Here is a 14,855-nt window from a genome sequence, read left to right on the forward strand (position 1 = left end):
GAAGTTGACAATGAGGCAGAAAACAATACTTAGAAATTCAAACTCATCATCTCTACTCAGAACATCTCCAAGAGACTCTTAGTACACTCTAAAAATAATATACATAATTGACTCTTAGTGATTTAAGAATGACTTAGATATATCATCTCCAACAATACTCCTTAGAGCAACTCTAGTGGTCCTATTTTGGACCAATTTGTAATTTTCAAGGAGTCTCCAACTAGTAGAAGGGAAGGCTGGAGACTCCCCAAATCTTAGCAGGTCGCTCAATCCAGCGACCTGCTTGGAAAAAAATGCTACTTCATATATTAAGAACAAAACATGCAATTGTGATACACTTACTTGTGGTATGAAGGAAAAAATTGGAGCGTGAGTATCAATCCCGTAAATTGACGCGTGAAACTTTTGAAAAGGCAAAGAAAGTGGCTGACATAACCTGCAGTGGCCATGTTGCTATATTTTAATTGAAATTGGTTCAAAATTTGTTGATGAGCCAATTTATTAATAGTATATTATTTTGTCTTTTTCAGGTTTCATATGTATATATAAACTGAACGGTAATATTTGGAATTTCAAAATTTTTTTTATACATATGATATCAACAGTACGGTAATATTTTATTTTTACTATAAAACATCTCATTTAACCCATAAAAATCACATTCAATCTAAAAACCATCTTCCACTCTTAATATATTTTTATACAATGGATTCCAATGATGAATACAGTCAATATTATTCTTACGTTCCAAATTCTCAAAACGTAGCGAATCCAAATTCTCAAAACCCGACCCCAACTACTTATAATTCTCAAAGTTCTCCAATCCGACCTATTCCACGTAATTTTCAATATGATCCTAATATGTCATATGCTTCGAGTCCTCCCATTCACTATAATCCTGACGGTTACTTCCCTCCTGTGAATGCAGCAGGTAATCGGCCAATGATGTCGGGATACTTTTCTCGTATCCCGTATCCTCAAGAACCATATATGGTTCCTGAAAATATGAGAAGAGACAGCTTTGGATCGTCCACCATGCCAGATGAATCTCCGAACACCGGTTCCGTTGCCGAGTCTGAAGTTCCAATAGTTCAGGAACCAAATGCAAACAATCAAAAATCAACGAAAATGAAGTGGACCAATGTACGTGATGCACATTTATGCCAGAGTTGGTTGATAATAACTGTAAGTTTGGAAAAAGCAACTAAAGTCTGGAAAAAATGGTGAAGAAAAGAAAAGTGAGAAACATGAATATAGTTTTGAAAAATAATAATTATTTGAACTAATAACTGTAAAATTAACAAAACTAAAATATAAAATAGGTTTTTCTTGACCTTTCCTAAACTTTTCTCCTTCCCCCTTCTTCTTGTTTGTTCCCCTTCCTCTTCTCTTGTTCAAACACTCACCTTTTCTTTTATTAATATGTCGGGTTTGACAGTTCTTGGGCCATGGGTGCATTCTCCCAGCTCAAGGTCTGTCTCGTCCCATTTTCTATCAAAAAAAACTATTAAAAGAAATTAATTAATTATAAATAATTACTTGCATTAACTGTAAAATTTAACTCATAATTTATGTTTCGTGTAATTTTCGCATAAATGAAGCAAATATATCTTTAATCAATATTGTCAAAATTGGATCAGATATTAAACCAGATTTATAGTTGGATATAGTTCAATCAAATAAGTCGAATTGGTCGAACCGATGATGTATATATATATATATATATATATATATATATATGGAGAGAGGGAAATATAAAAATAAACTTTGTGTAGCCGATTTGTAAAAATAGTCCTCATGGTTTAAAAGTTTGCAAACAATGGTTTTATGCTTTGTCAAACAATACTTGTGGTTTATTAATATACAAAGTCAGAGTTTGTATTTTGAGTAATTTGCAAAGTTAGTATTTTTAATTGCTCCAAATTACTCTATTTTGGGGTAAATATTCACAACAATAATTTTTAACGGAGTGGCTCAATTTGTAAACTGCACAAAACACAAAACTCGTGTTTGCAAACTTTTAAATCTTGGGAACTGTTTTTGGAAATCGGTCAAATCATATGGTTTAATTTTATACTTTTCTCTATAATTTAAATTTATAACCCGGTTATATAAATTATTTTTTGCAAATGTAATCTAATAAATTCTATGAATTTATCACCACCATATTCTAGTGTGATTACAACAATTTGTAGGGTAAATTATACACCTATGGCCGCTAAACTTTAAAATTTAAGATTAAAGTCACTTAATTTTACAATTTTTAATATATGTGACCACTCAAATCCTCAAAACGATCATTGACGGTCTGAAAATAAATAATTTCTATAGTCACTCAAAAGCCCTCGATGCACGGCCGATGCAAATGCATCTTATTTCCATCGGTCCTTGAAATGGGCCAACGCAATTGATGTTGCATTTGCGTCGGCCTGTAAAAGGGCCGATGCAAATGATGTAGCATTTGCATCGCACTTTTTAAAGGGCTGATGCAAATGACTTTTTTCTGACAGAATTTGTGACGGATTTTTGTAAATAGTAAAATATTTAAATTTTAATTGAACGGAGCTCTATACAAACAATAATATTAACTTACAAGAAACATAAAGATTTAAATTTTTGACAAATGAAGCTGTGAAGCACATGAACCATATTCTGGAATTGACAAAAATGTCTAAAATAGGAATATCTTAGAAATAGCATGTTAATACAAATCACAAACTGACCATTAAAAAAATACCCTTAAAAATAGCCACAAAGCCAAAAGTTAAATGTTGTTCTTATCCCAAGGATTCCAAAAACAGAGAGATAAAAAAGACATGATATTAAGTCCAATATTGGCGGCAACACCATCAATGTCTCTTCATCCTGCACAGAGAAGCAAGGCATATTGAGCTGCTCAGATCAACTGAAAACCAGACAAGTACCAGTTGTTTCACTAATCCAATGAAATGCAATAAACAAACACCGAGATTCGAATCATTATTAAAAGAAACAATTAAATGAACTCACTTGTTTTTTGTCCTTAGACACCATTGCGTCAGTGGAAAGAGGAGATATAGTGACACGGGGGATGATGTTGTATGGAAAATTGCAGAATCATGAGACCTCAAGTTGTCCTCAGAAATAGGAAACACTACTCCATGCTCTAATGATTTATCAAAAGAGAAGCGAATGCTGCCTCTCTCGCTGTGCCTTTTGCTATTAAGACACCTATCCCCAACATCACCTGCCTCTGAAACACTTTTACTTTCAATATCATCATCTATTTGAAAAGATGCAGCTCGGGATAAACTTATGGAACCCCTTCTAAGTGAGGAGCTTCTACTGCTTCTCCGAGATCCATGACCTGAGGCCAGATCAATTCATTGAATGTTTTTCAAATGTTGGAATAATAACATGATATTGATTTCAAAACCAAGAAGATATGACAAAAACATGATGTAATTGCTGATGAAAATGGTTTAGGATAGCAAAAGTCAACCATTAATAATTTACATTAGACATATAATTCCATACGTAACAGAAAAACTCAAAATAAATTTCTCTAATAATATTAGAGTTGTCAGTTGTCACAGCTGGAAAAGACAACACTAATAATACGATTACAGCTGATTGGTAATTCAAAGATAACCAAAACCATTGGAAATAATTATCTATTAAAAAAAGAAGCAAAAAGCAGTTTTCTGTTGAATTGTCAAAATCTCCTTTTCTAGTTCTCTTATATTGCTAGACTATTCATTATTTAGTGTGTTAACATGGGAGATGCACTTAAAAGAATTGTTGAAGCAAGAATCTCAAACTAGTTGGTGAAGGGCAAGCAAGGCACTAAATTAGGCTAAATAAGTCTTCCTTACACACCAAACAGTCAACATTCTTAAAGCAAAGAACAATGTGCAGGACAACATTTTCGCACTTGAAATAATTCTAATTAAAGGATCTGATCATGGAATAAAAGGGAAAAAAAATAGCAAAGCCTATTGATTCCACTAAGATTTTATGGATTTCTGCACAAAAATACAATGACCATGCACAGTGACAAAGAAAGTTCAAACATAATACCTTAGCAATAAAGGGTTTGGAACCAACAATGACTGAACCAACTGGTGCACCTAAGCCTTTTGATAAGCATACCTGGTTCAATTTCAAGGAGATTCATATGAAAGTTTGTGAAACTATTCAATAAAATCATTTGCCGAAACTAAATCAGCAGCTTCAACAAGCCTATGAACATGAACTCCAAGTGCTAAAAGAGATTTATGTTCAATCAGATACTTGAAATGTATGCTAATGATACTTGTAAAGGAACCATAACTCATAATTGCTGCATGAACTCTTGCTTTGGCTTCAAAACAATGCCACTTACTTCTTGCTTAACTGTACAATTGATTTCATTTTCTCGCTTTGGTTTCAGTATGATTCCTGCTTCTGCGTTTTTCTATTTCAAGGCAGGAGAAACCATCTAACATTTTGTTATGATTAAATAACTGAAAAAATGAAACAAACATCAATTTAATAACAAATTCCAGAAAAATAATAGCAGCTGCCAAAAGGAAAAATAAAATCTAATTACGGTGAAAGGTTTGATTAATACTTTTCTGATTTGCTCGGAATCTCATTGACTCTATAATCTAAGATTCAAATGAGACCAAGGTTCTGAATATTTCTGGAAATGCGATCAAGTTCTTTCAAAGCATGCTAATCAGAAGAATATTTTGAATAGGAATTGTTTAATCTGTTAGCTATTTTATCAAAAAAGTTTAGTTTAGCCTTTTCACTGGAGTGTGACAGAAATTCTCTCAAATCCAATTCAAATTTGATCCCGATAGAATCAATTACTAGAATGTGAAGACAAATGCATGAATTCAAAGACAAATGGATCACAATAGACACAGGCTGCATACCAGACACATAATTCAAAAGATGTTGTTCTTAATCTTTGCTGGTATCATCCAATTCTGAAAGACTCTTCTTCTAAACAAGAAAAACCACAATTAGAAAAATCTAACAATCACGTTTTAATTGCCAGGGAAGAAACGGAAACAGGAAGTTGAAAAAAAAAATCCAAAGAAAACGACTCAGTGACAATAACATAATCATAATCAAACTATGAAACCAAATCCTAAAATTACAAAAAAGTAAGGAGGTTGAAGACGGACGAGAAAGAAGAGAAATGCACACCTTTACTTTCAATTCAGAGAGATTGACAGCGTTCGCCAAAATTATGCTTCAATCACTTGAATGTTTCACAGCCCAAAACTAGAAATGGACCTGGATTTACAATAGACAAGCAAATATCTTTCCCCCCTTCAAAATGTTACTCACTTTCTCTTGACACCAGATTTGGAAACCTTCAGGCTTCTGTGCACAACACTCAACCCTGCAAGAGTTGCGCTCTTCAAATCACGCCTGTAATAGTTATCACCAACCTGAAAGTACAAGATAAATATTTAAAAAAAATGAATGAAAAACATGGATTATACGTGTTCCCATAACAGAAAAGCAGAAATATATCATGTAATGAATAAACAAATCAAAGCAATGACATTATTTCAAAAGGACTGCACAGCCAAGCATAAGTATATTTCATTGAAGAATCAAGTGTTACTAATCCTTTCACCCAAACAGCTTATGGGTACCAAGGATGCTACATGAGTAATTGAGATTATTGTTTTAAAAGCATCATGTTGTACAAGTTCAAAACCATTTCATAAACCATATATAGCAAAGCACTGTTTCAGAAAAGCACAAAAAGCCAAGCGAGCAAGTATATTTAATAAAAGAAAGTGTCAAAAATTTCTGAAGTTTGATACAGAAATTTCTGGTATCACCACATTAGCAAGACATTAAGGCACATCAAATGAATCAAAATCAACAATGCAACTATAGATTTGTTCACATTCATATAAATCGAGAAATTAATGCATCAATCTTTCAAGTGCACTCTAATTTCCCATAATTTAAACAAAAAACCAAGCAAATCATAACCAGATAGGAAGTGCAAGCAGAGAACGAGATAAATTCAAAATATATTCAAATCTAGAAATAAAATCAAACGTCAAAGGCGCTAACCTTAATGAAGCCCTCTAGCAATGAGGTCGGGGATGTAGAAGTAGCGATAACCATTGATATCAATAGCGCCAAAACTAAACAGATCATGGATAAGGGAGGAGGTATAGATTTACTTCGTCGAGGCTTGAGTGGTGTTTCCCTGGGATTTTGAGAAAGCAGAAGAGCGCATAGGGAGAGAGAAGGATAATTTTCCGTCTGTCTTTCCTTTTCAACAGAATCACAAATATCCTAAATTTTCAATTGACATAGCAGAGGACCGAAATTCCAAACCATAAACAGAGCAAACATTGTTTCAAATGGTACCGCTCCAGATCTGACCCTTGATTAGAGTATTCAAACGAGGAAAACAGACGAAACATCGGCAATATCAAATGCCGTTAAAGCGAGATGATGAAACTGAGAATGAGGATGCGGAGGAGAATAGAGATGGTGACGAAGAGAGATTTAGGGTTGGGGATTTCTTCAGTAAACTTCTTTCTTCGGTATTAGGTCTACTCTATTTTTCGCCAAAAGGGAATTGGGGAAAAAGAGATTGTTCATTTGCATCAGCCCTATCAAAGGCCGATGCAAATGATAACCGTATCGGACCGCTGCAAATATATTAATGGGCTTTTGCATCGTCCCTTAACAAGGGACCAATGCAAATAACAGAAGTATTTGCATCGGTCTTATTTAAAGGGCCAATGCAAATACATGAACAAGTTTTTGCATCAGCCTTTTATTAAAGGCCGATGCAAATAACAAAAGTATTTGCGTCTGTCCTTAATAAGGGGTCGATGCAAATACTTATTTCATGACAATTGCATCGGCCCCTAATAAAGGGACGATGTAAATGTATTATTTAGCGCGTGTTTAAAGGGGCCGATGCAAATGAACATTTTTCTCCTAGTGAATTTTTAAAGAAAGAAATCTCCAAAAATTGTTTGGATAATAAAAAATGTAGTTTTATAATAAATGTAGTTCTGAGCAACTTTAATTCCTAACTATTTTCATTTTGAGGTCGTTAATGGTCATTTTAAGGTTGTTAATAGTCATTTTGAGGAGTTAGTTAAAGTTTAATGGTCATGGGTGTTAAAAAGTGTAAAGTTCTGTGGCATTGATGTTAAATTACCGTTAAAAACAGTAAAGTTCAATGGCGTGGGTGTAATTTATCCACAATTTATGTATCAAACTATTAGTATTTCAAATTTAAGCTTCTTATTATTTAGGTAGAAAACAAAAGTCGGAAAAGTAACGACACTTAAGATCCAAAGTTTTTCAAAAATAATAGTTTCTTTGTTTTACCTTTTTCATTTTTCCATTAATTTTAAAAGAAAAATAAAAAATCATATGCACCAGATCGAGTCCCCGATTGGCTGTAGTTCAACCCAGCATAACTCAAACCATAGTCTTAACCGTCTAGTCCAAGTCTCACAACACTATCTTTAATCAAGTTTTATATTCAAAGCAAGTTCTATGATATTATTTTTTTACAAAACAAAGTATTTGAAATTATACCATTTAATCCTGATGACAATCAAACGTAGTTATCTTTTAAAAAAATTACATGATATCCAAAAACGAACCTCAATTGTGTACAATGAACTTAAAGATGTTTTTGGAAGGACTATATGTAAATATATATTTAATTAAAAATTACAATATAATTTAAAATACTTTATTTTGTAAATAAAAATAGCACATGTTTTTATTTACGAACTTTTAAATCACAAATTTGATAAACCACGAGTTAATTTGCAAATTACACAAACCATACATATTTGTTTCTGTAATTTTCATAAAAAGCTTAATATAATAAAAAAAACTCAATTTATCAAAATTAGAAATGGTAGTTAAACTCTTGAACGACAAAGACATGATAGGCAGCATAGCTGATCTCTACGATAACATTAAATCATTCAACAAATCTTACCTTCAATTATCAGAAGATTTAGATCGCATTCTGAATCCAAAACCTTCTTCAATGAAGAAAAAAGCATTCGCATACACCTGTCTCGGAGGACACAGTTTCCCAGTTCACCTTCAAACACCACCACTGCTTGATTGTCCAATTTGCCAGAACAAAAGGACTTGTGGGATGCAATTTGTGAAATGAAGTAGTTCAGGTGGATTTGTGAAAGAGATATAACATATATGGTAACGGATAATTTGGAGGTGAAACTATTATCTACCATTTCTTGTATTGCTCTGCTCAATTCTGCCAACATTCGGGATCTTACTTCGCTTGAAGAGATAGTTGTTCATGTTGGTGCAGTCGAGGTATGTTCTTCTCTTTGCTAAACAACTTAATTGAATAATTTTCTTGTTGCTAGATTTATACGATTATGATTCATATCTATTTTAATTTTGTTATAGGGATTGAAAATTTTAGAGTTATCTTTGCGGTCCAACAATAAGAATGTTCAAACAAATGTTTTCCTTGCTAAAAGATCAAAAAGGATGATTAAATAAAGTATATGAAGTTCGGTGTAGGAACTCAAAGAGAAGGTTCAAGAATGTTTCTAAGAATGTTTCTAAGAACAATCCTCCTGGCTTAAAAAACAACTAAATCATTGTTTTTTAAATCAGGAGGATTGTTCTTGAAAACATTCTTGAACATTCTCTTTGAGTTCCTACACCGAATTTCATATACTTTATTTAATCCTCCACTTTGATCTTTTAGCAAGGAAAACACTTGTTAGAACATTCTTATTGTTGGACCGCAAAGATTCTTCTAAAATTTTCAAGCACTATAACAAAATTAAAATAGATATTGAATCATAATCGTATAAATCTAGCAACAAAAAATTTATTCAATTAAGTTGTTTAGCAAACAGAAGAACATACCTCGGCTGCACCAACATGAACAACAATCTCTTCAAGCGAAGTAAGATCCGGAATAGCAGAGCAACACAAGAAATGGTAGATAATGGTTTCACCTCCAAATTATCTGTTACCATATATGTTACAATCTCTTTCATAAATCCACCTGAACTACTCCCTTTTCACAAATTGCATTTCATAACTCATTTTGTTCTTGCAAATGGGAAATTGCATTTCATAACTCATTTTTTTTCTTGCAAATGGGACAATCAAGCAATGGTGGTATTTGAAGGTGAACTGGGAAACTGTGACGGTGTCCTCCGAGACAGGTGTATGCGAATGCTTTTTTCTTCATTGAAGAAGGTTTTGGATTCAAAATGCGATCTAAATCTTCTGATGATTGAAGGTAAGATTTGTTGAGTGATTTAATGCTATTGTAGAGATCACATACGCTGCCTATCATGCCATTGCCTTCCAAGAATTTAACTACCATTCCTAATGGTAAAGATATGAGGCTCAGAAAATCTACAAATTCCTTTTTTGCTTCTGCATATATCAATTTCCCGCCCATTTTATTTATCAGAAGCTTTAGTTCTAGCTTGGAATTGGGTGCGGAAAAAGCTTTTTCAGCCATGTGCAAATCTTCTTATGTACAATTAATTACAAGTTCAAAATCCAGTTTAAGAAATAATGCAAAGAAAGAAATCTAGGGTTTATAGATAGTCAAACTGATGATACAATTACCTTTAAACGCCATTGATGAAAATCGTTCTAGAAGAATTAACTAAACCTGGAGAAACCAGAAAACGCAGCAAAAAGAGGTCATAAAAGAAAAACTCCCAAACGATCATGAACCCCGATCAAAATGTGCATAAACATAAAACGAAACCAAAAACAGAAACTAATAAACAGGAACTTTAATTGACAGAAAATAATATCTTTGGGAACATGAAAGAAGAAGATAGATGAGATCTTTGACATACCTAACTTAAGCAGCAGCGGTTGTGCAATGGAGAAAACGAAATTATGCGTTAGACACTTCGATATAGTACCAATGTAACCTAGCAGGCTGGGCCAGTGAAGTTCGGGGGACTTGACCATGTAAGAAAAAAAAAAAATTCAATGGTAACATATTAATAAAAATAATAAAAAAAAAACATCACAAAACGTGAATACATAGTTTTTTTAACCTATAATAAGAAAACAAATGTCTAACATGTGGCAATTTACCCCTTCGCAAATGTCATATTTTGACAATTTTTCACAATCACTTCATTTTCTATACCGATAAAAATTCTTTTCTAAATTTAGCCCTTCGCGATGTCATAAGTTTTACTAAGTTTTTAATAAGTCTTAATAAGTTTACAAGTTTTAATAAGGTTACAAGTTTCTTACAAGTTTTTCAATATCATATTCAATTCAATCCTAAATTCAATTCAATTTAATTGAATTCAATATCACATTCAATTCAATCCTAAACTCAATTCAATTCAATCCAAAATTCAATTGAACCCTAAAAAATCAAATTGAATTCAATCAATTTAATAAATCAAAACCCCTAAAATTAAAACCCTAACTATCACATTATCAATTTCAATTCAATTTAGTCAAAAACCCTAAAATTAAAACCCTAAAATCAAATCCCTAAAATTAAAAACTAACCTAGATATCTCTCTTCCCCAACTTCCGGCGGCGGCGGCAAACGAACGGTAGCCGGCAGCAGCAAGAAGGTTCTTCAAATGGCCGCAGCAGCTCCTCTCCTTCCTTTCATACGATTCGCGATGTTGAATGAAGTGGTGTGGAGAGGAGTAAATAGCAATGGCTGTGTATATAAAATAAATAGGGATGGGCACAGTTCGGTTAACCGGCCCAGTAGGCAAAAAAAAATTAACCGAACCATTACCTACGGTTTCTTAACCATACAAATCGAAACTGGTTCATATCATTTGATCAATCATACAACCGGTTAACCATTAATTTCGGTTAAGTTTTTCGGTTACAACTTGCAAACGTTGATGAGAATAATTAGTTTCTTAGTGCACAATTTATTATTAATATTAAGATAATAAACAAGGGTTAGGCTATGCTTAATTTGTTTTAACAAAGTAAGCTTCATTTTGTTTTTTCCACCATTGGATTGGATGGTGATGAACTTTGACAAAGTAAGCTCTTCTAATGGTGGAAAAAACAAAATAAGACTTACTTTGTTGAAAACAGAGTAAGCATAGAAGGCACCAAACAATATTGGTCAATTTAATTAAGTTGGTCACTTCATCAATTTGTTTACCATACCAATCAGAATGTCCTATTTAATATTTAATTTTGTTCTTTACATTTTTTTAATGTTAATTTGATTCCCCCATTTCGTCACACACAACAGACACATATATTTATAAATAAATCCAACAATTTATATTATATTATGAGGTTTATAAGTTTTGTTGCAATTAATTTCTATCTATTTCTCTATTAGTCAAAGATTTTTTTGCAAACAAACAAACAGTAGCAAAATCAGCTATAGTATTCAATAGCAGATATACCTTAATCAAACGGTGAGAGATTGGAACGACGGTGCCAGATCGGAAGAGAGACAGCGGGCGGTGTGAGAGAGGAGGAGAGGAAGAGAGACGGCGGGCGGTGTGAGAGACGGCGAGATCCGGCGAGATCGGAAGAGAGACGGGGATGGGTGTGAGAGAGGAGGAGAGGAAGAGATACGGCGGGCGGCTCTTCTTCTAGGTACAAACGATGGTGGGTGGTGTGTGATAGGAGAATAATAGGGTTTTGATTGGCCTTAAGCAAGCAGCTTTACATTTTAATAATCTATGTTAAAGCGTCACCAAAAAAAACAAATCTATGTTAAAGGGTTTAAAAAGTGAAAGCGGTTTTCGGGGGAGCGACTTGCTCTGTCCGCTAGAATTTGAAACAAATCCAAAAGAAAAACACTATTGATCTTTTCCTTATGTTATATATATGTATTTTAAATTTATTAAACGGTATGTTAACCGTGGTTTTTCACACGCTAACCGAAACCGAAACGGATACCAATTTATATTTTTAACCATTAAGAAAATCACCAGTTCGGTTTCCAGTTTGATCAGATTTTTTGTCCAATCCTAAAAATAAACACATGTTTAAATGATTAATTTAAATGAATGACACATAAGTCATTTCCATAAATTTTTAGAAGTCCTAATACAACTAAAACGGCGTCGTTTTATCCGTATAATTGAAAAAAAAAAAAAATTACAGAGAACCCATCTCCATCTTCTCCATCGCCATTACTGGGTAAGGGTGAGTATTGGTTCGGTACGGTCATAACCGAACCGAATTATCGGTTAACCGAATCGAATTTTGTATAATTTTAAAAACCGAACCGTACTAAATAACTAAAATAACCGAAGTTGATCGAACCGAAATTTTTTGGTTCGGTTTGATTACCAACCAAATAACCGAGATTTTTATATTTTTAATTTAAATATTTAAAATGTTATAAATTATGAAATTTGAGCTTCATTAATTTAGAATTTGCAATTTCAAATTCAATTAACCAAATACCTTATATATTACAAATTAATTCAATAATGTTTAAAATCAAAATTTTAGGATTTCTTGTACAAATTAAAGTATAAAAAACAAATAAATAAGTAAAATTATATTATTTTTATTTAAATATATATTTAGTTTGGTTTTCGGTTAAACCAATATTTTTTCCAGAATAACCGAACCGATAACCGAATAAGGAAAATTTGACAACCGAACCGAACCAAACAAGAATTTCGGTTCGGTTATCGGTTTGGTTATTGGACTTTTTGCTCACCCCTAACTGGGGGAGCTCCCAGCCATGGCGATTTCTGCACTTAACAGCGGCAGAGCACCCTACCCTAGGGTTTCCTGAGGGCCGGAGGATCGGGCGATCCTCCCTAGCTGGGCTGGGCTATAGCTTCGGTCAAAGTGTTCAGGCACCGTTTGCTCTTTTTGGTGGGAGATAAGGTAATAACTGCTTACCATTTTTAAAATTATAGCTTAAACTACTATTTGGTCATTTAGTTATCTAAATTTTTATTATTTGGCCCCAATTTATTATTTAGGCATATTTAGCTTCTCATCTATCACACACTTGGGTGAAATTTTACTCAATTTGGATTGTGACTTAACAAAACTTTTATCCTATTGACACATGACGATATTTTGAGACTTAGACTTGATAAAATTTAATTTAAGAATTTGTTCTTTTTTTAATCTAATTAATTAATTTCGCATAATAAAATCTATGTGGAAAGATAAAATTTAAAATGTGCAACGTGAAGTCCATGTGTCAAAATATCACAATATATCTATAGGTTAACAACAGTTTTGTCAAATCTCCATCCAAATTAGATGAAATTTCACCAATGATGAGTAACTGAATAATAGATCAGATGTCAAAAGACAAACTTATAAATAAATCAAGCGCTAAATAACACTTTAAGCCAAAATAACACTTGCATTTTGAATTTGTTGGTAGATAAAAGTAAGATAAATATTATTGGAAACGTTGGTAATAAAATTATATCATTTAGTTGGTTATGGTATAAATATGTACTTCTAAAAAAAACAATTATAGTTTTAGAAAAACAAGTTGTATAATGATCACAAGCTCTGAGCCACATCCATTGCTGTAGTCTGTAGCTGCTTTCATTCATCAAATGGCAGTATCTTCCGTTTCTTTGAGCTGGGCTTCCACAAAGGTATAATTCTCACTCTCTTCTTCTATATATGTTCAACCTTGACATTCAATCACTTTCAATTTGAATTTGAATTTGCAGTTGAATAATGTCCCTTGCTCAAATGAATTGCCTCAACCCTTTCCATTAGCTGCTAATTGCTCTTCCATTGAACAAAGTAAGATAACCATTCTCTATTAGCTACTGTTTTAGTCGGGGATGGATACAGGATTCACTGATAGGCGTGCTTGCGGTGTCTTTATCTAAAAAAAAAATTAAAAGTACCTCACACAATTTACATAGAAATTTTAGCATTTTACTACGACCAGTGGGTGCTAAACCTCCGGAAGCGCCCCTCTGGATCGTCTTTTATTGCTAGAAATCATGTTGAGGGGTATTTTGTGTGACTATTATCCGTTTTGACACAATCCCATTTCTTGGATCTCAGAGTTTTAAGAACATCTCCATTGTATTGAAACACTTATGTCGGTGTCTCGTCATTCTTTAGGATTGTTCATTGCTCGAATCGGCCCCTTCAAAGAGTGGATTAAGAGAACCAAAGATAGCAGTATTGAAAAGTCAAACCGACTTTGAAGCTAGTAGAAAAATCTAGCTCTTTGAATTCAAAATTAAAAGACATGTCTAGTAAAGTCTAGATGAATGAATTTGTGGCTGAAATTAATAGAGCCACTGACATAAATCACTATAAATTAGGAAGAGATGTCCTAGTGTGCTATCAAGGAAAATAAAGTGTGAAATCCTAAATATCCAATTTATGTATGTGTATGTGAGTAGTTGGTGAGTGAGTGAGTGTAGATTCATAAACTTATTTTGATTCAAATAAAAGTTTATTTTAATTTAAGTCCTCCAATTTTTCAACAAGTGGTATCAGAGCGGGCGGTCAGGGACCGGTACGTGGTCGAGTGCAAGCAGGCGGTCAGGGACCGGGAGTCGAGTGCTTCGAAAGTTCGCGATCCGGGATCGTGGTGGTACGAGGTATTTTTAGCGCGCAGTCCGGGACTGTAAAATTATTGGTCGGTGTTACTTGGTTAATTAAAGGAGATAACCAAGTCGTGATGGCAGACATGTCTACCTCGGTAAGCACTCTCGAAAAACTCAATAATAATAATTATAGTACTTGGAGTACTCGTATGCAATTTTATCTGCTCGGCCAAGATTTGTGGGAGACTGTTGGAGGAAACGAAACAGCGCCTCCGACGGAACAAAATGACCTTAAGAAATGGAAGGTCAAGTGTGGTAAAGCTATGTATGCTTTATCAA

At 33.4% G+C, this 14,855-nt stretch overlaps 1 long non-coding RNA gene across 5 annotated transcripts; it reads right to left on the reverse strand.

Annotated features, from left to right (window-relative positions):
• Positions 1 to 2,632: 2,632 nt before the first annotated feature.
• On the reverse strand, positions 2,633 to 11,776 carry LOC136226155 (uncharacterized). Of its 5 annotated transcripts, none has more exons than XR_010687618.1 (10): positions 11,412 to 11,776; positions 10,534 to 10,693; positions 9,855 to 9,963; positions 6,070 to 9,661; positions 5,179 to 5,426; positions 4,902 to 4,971; positions 4,364 to 4,435; positions 4,060 to 4,131; positions 3,010 to 3,346; positions 2,633 to 2,865 (listed from the first exon to the last, which is right to left on the reverse strand). It is a non-coding gene; the product is annotated as an uncharacterized lncRNA (long non-coding RNA). The 5 variants fall into 5 exon arrangements; XR_010687615.1 differs by having other exon boundaries at positions 4,364 to 4,484; positions 10,534 to 10,635; positions 11,412 to 11,775; XR_010687614.1 differs by having other exon boundaries at positions 4,364 to 4,484; positions 11,412 to 11,775.
• Positions 11,777 to 14,855: the final 3,079 nt, after the last annotated feature.

Source organism: Euphorbia lathyris, chromosome 4 (assembly GCF_963576675.1).
Source record: "Euphorbia lathyris chromosome 4, ddEupLath1.1, whole genome shotgun sequence".
NCBI lineage: Eukaryota > Viridiplantae > Streptophyta > Magnoliopsida > Malpighiales > Euphorbiaceae > Euphorbia > Euphorbia lathyris.